The sequence below is a fragment of the Rhipicephalus sanguineus genome, chromosome 2 (assembly GCF_013339695.2).
Source record: "Rhipicephalus sanguineus isolate Rsan-2018 chromosome 2, BIME_Rsan_1.4, whole genome shotgun sequence".
Classification (NCBI taxonomy): domain Eukaryota; kingdom Metazoa; phylum Arthropoda; class Arachnida; order Ixodida; family Ixodidae; genus Rhipicephalus; species Rhipicephalus sanguineus.
In genome coordinates, this window is record NC_051177.1 from 32,924,427 (window position 1) to 32,928,482 (window position 4,056).

Sequence of the window (4,056 nt, forward strand, 5' to 3'; positions counted from 1 at the left end):
ATTCGCTGCCACCAATTTTGTTTCATTTGAATGAAATGCCTGTTAATATCTCAAAAGCTCTATATTTCTTGCTCAAGGCATATTAGTTTTATTCCGAAACAACTTATTGGCGTTGCTTTAGCTGATTGCGGTTTTTGCTTGTCGCTTGTGTAATAGGTGGCAGTCGCTGTTCTGCTTGCCGACGAGCTTGCGGTTTGCCATCTAATCACAAGAACTTCAATAAGAAGCATCCGCACGATGGTGCCAATAGCGCTGGGGAGTTCCACCTTGCCTGCTAACGTATTATGGTCTTTGCAATACCGAATCACCAGGCAGGTGTACAGCAGTAGGAACGCTGTTAGCGACATTCTTTGAAACGCACAGTGTTTACTTAGAGGATATAAAACTGCAATGACTTTTACATTCTCCTATCTGCTGACGTAAAGCGTTCGTTAGCGACGTACTCAGTAATGCGCAAATATATTACCAATTTTTTTTCTACAAGAGAACATGAGCAGCCCAGAAACGTCTCAGACGCATTGTACAGTTGCACAAAGCGCCGCAGGACACCGCCGCTATTCCCACTATATTGACCCTTTTATATCTCCAAGTACCTGGTGATTAGCCTAGTAACAGTAAAAACATTTAGGAAGCCTAAAAAAAGGAAAACAAATATATCAACAAGGTGTTGCTTCAGGCTAGTTGGTAATCCATAATTATATGTTTTATAGCGCCTTGTGTAGAAGTTCCGCGCTATAAAACTTGTAAATATATCAAGCTAAGTAAAATATAAAAGCGGTTCCGTATCAAACACAGTGAATAAGCATAGAAACCGATACAGCCGGCACCCCAAGAGCTAAAGGGACAAAACATCAAAACGATTTTTTCTCGCATTAGTAAAGTAGTCTTCCACGATACCAAAAACACCACGCTTGCTGCGAGAAGACGTTTAATAAGCGAGAAAACGCGCAAAAAGAAAATACAGGTGGCGACGCCACCTTGGAATTCCCGCACCATTTGCCGTGACGTCATATATTTTTGACGGCGCCTGCTTGGGCCTACGTAGCTCCTAATCGGTTAAATCGAAGTGCATTGTCCTCTGAGGGGGCCAGAGGCTTGACATAACGAGTTTGTGGAAATTTCGTCGAGCCAGTGGCGCCAAAATACGTTAAATGCTCTTTGAATTCTTTTACGTCACGAATTACAAAGTTCGGCGCGAAATTTAAAAATGAAACTTTGAACCTGGTTTTCTCCTCTAATAATAAACCTATGGCGGTGAAATAAACTACACGAGAGTTCTCCGAGCACACTTTATCAATCTAAACCAATTCACTGTTTCTCTTTAGTGTCCCTTTAAGTCCCAAAACCACGGTATTATTATGAGAGACGCCGTAGTGGAGGATTCCGGGAATTTCGACAACCTGAGGTCTTAAAGCCTAACACGGGCCTTTAGCATTTTGCCTCCATCGAAATGCGGCCGCCGCGACTTTCGGGTCAGCAGTCAAGCGCCACAACCACTAGACCACCGCGGCGGGTAACCCCTAATAGCCGTTTAAGGCAAGAACACAGAAAAATTCAGTGCCTATGGATAATAGCGCAAAACCACTCGTTGGGACGCTCATGAGAAGAACGGATCATTTTGTGGAACAATGTCTCCCCAGTCCCTTTGCCAACATCCGTAAGATGGCTCCTAATAATTTACGTTATTAAAATGCAAACTCAATTTCGCTATTTTACTACGTAGGAAGCAGAATTTTTGTTACTGTATACTCCAGGCGCGTGCAGATTATTGTATATATTTGTCCTCAACATCGCCTTGACATAACAGTAAACTCAACCTCCCCGCCTTTCTTTTATTCTTATTCTCTCTCATTTGGAATATATGTACACAAACAGTAGCAGAAATGACGCAGACAGTTAAAAGTAATAATAAAGCAGAGAGCTTACCTTGACAGTACCTTAAAGGGGCACTGACATCAAAATTTTGCATCTTGTTTTTAACGCGATATTAACGCGATAGCGTTAAAGAGCTCGTATCGCAGAAATTCCGCCGTCGGCGTCGGTGTCGGCGCCGTTGGCTGTGAGCGAAAAATCATCATCTTGTCCGTGACCGAAAAATCGAAAAAGCTGCAAATAAAATAAATAATAAAAATGTTTGGTCTGAGTGACAATCGAACCCAGGCCGTCTGCGTGGCAAGCAGGTGTTCTACCACACAGCTACGCCTCTGCTTGGAGCTGCACTGAAAGTAACTTTCATGCTTCCCAGAAGTACGCGTCCTGTATACAGGTGTCACAGTACGAGATGTAATATCGCAGTAATATTGCGTGGTGCAAGCGTAAATTGCCATCGGGCGTCACACCATGTCAATATGAAAACGACTTGGTGGTTTAAAGACAGCAACCCATTGCAAAAGGCACACACATTACTGCGCGTATTCCCTTAAGACCACGTAGTGGGTGCATCGCAACTTCGAAAAAGTTTCTCGCGCATAATTGCTTCTGGTTTAAAGCATGCTGCCATTACATAAGGCACACACCTTAGTGCGCGCATTCTGTTAAACACTCGATCGTAGTGTTCGAAGTACGCACTAGGGGCAGGATATCGCTATCGCGTTCAGCTCTTAAAGGCGAAGCTTAAGCGTCCCCCAATTTTTTCTGTTGCAATAAGTAGTTAACGACCCACTTATCACGGCTGGAAAGCTCGTTTGCTCGAGCGCGCAACCGTTAATTATTTGGAGACGGTTTTATAGCGCCCAGTCGCAGTTTCGGTTTCAGAGAGCGCCGAGGGAGGCAGGACCCAGAGTGGTGGCTGTGTAAGCATAGCTGGATACGTGAGTACACAAAACCGCGTGCACATGAGCACCGCGTCGACAACTCATTTCAGCGAAGGCTTCCTGGTGCTGCTACAATGCCCTCTGAGGCGTAAATATGCGTGACCTCCCCCCCCCCCCCCCCCCCCCCCAAGATGCACTGCCGAGGCGAGGACATCAGCCTTTGTACTCCCGTGCAAGTCTCCCCTTCTTTCCGTTGAAAAGGTCTGCTAGGATGGATGGATGGATGCTATGAGCGTCCCCTTATAACGGGGCGGTGACATGTCTGCCACCAGGCTCGAAGAAAAAAAGAAAGAAAAAAAAGTAAAAAGCTTCCTTGTTTCAAGTTGGCTTAATACTTGATCTACACTGATTAAATCTATGTTATTATACCAAAAAATATATATAAAGTCACGGTCCGTCTCTCTGCCTCTTAAGGCAGAATGACCTTATTTTTCCCCATTATTTATTTTTCTACTTTATCTATACATTTCTGCCACCAATACTCTAACCGTCTCTTTCCATTGTTGTCCCTAAAACCCAAGGCTTCATGTAGACTCGTGCCCACACGTATACCTGGGTGAATATCGCCACATTCAATCAGTACATGTTCCATCGTTTCCTTAGTTCCCCCGCAGCATGTACATTGTTTTTCTTCGTTACTGAATCTCGCTTTATAACTACGCGTTATAAGGCAGCCCGACCTTGCTTCAAACAGCAAAGCGCTTCCCCTTGAATTATCATAAACCTTTCCCTCCTTATTTTGTTTTTTCCGTTTCGGTAGTTACTCAAAGCCGGCTTCTTTACCATCACTGCCATCCAATAAGTCCTCTCCGCCTCTCTGACCTTCCGCTTAATGCTCCTTGTTGCCATATCGCCCGCACTGCTAGCCGTACATTTACTGGTGAGCCTCCTAGTTCTTTTTCTCCACTGCGTGTCAACGCTTTTTATATACAAATACCTGAAAACCTTCTCTGCCCATCTACTCTTCTTCATTTTCCTCAGCCTCTCTTCGAATCTCATTTTGCTCTGAGCTTCCCTCACTTCAAAGCCTGTCCATCCCATATCACCCTTTACAGCCTCATTTGTCGTCTTCCCGTGAGCGCCCAACGCGAGGCGGCCCATCGTCCTTTGATTTACATCCATTCCTGATTGTACCTCTGACTTCATGCACACCACTGAGTTCCCAAATGTAAGCCCCGGGGCCATCACACCCTTCCACAGCCCTCAAAGCACCTCGTACCTATTGTATCCCCATAAAGCCCCG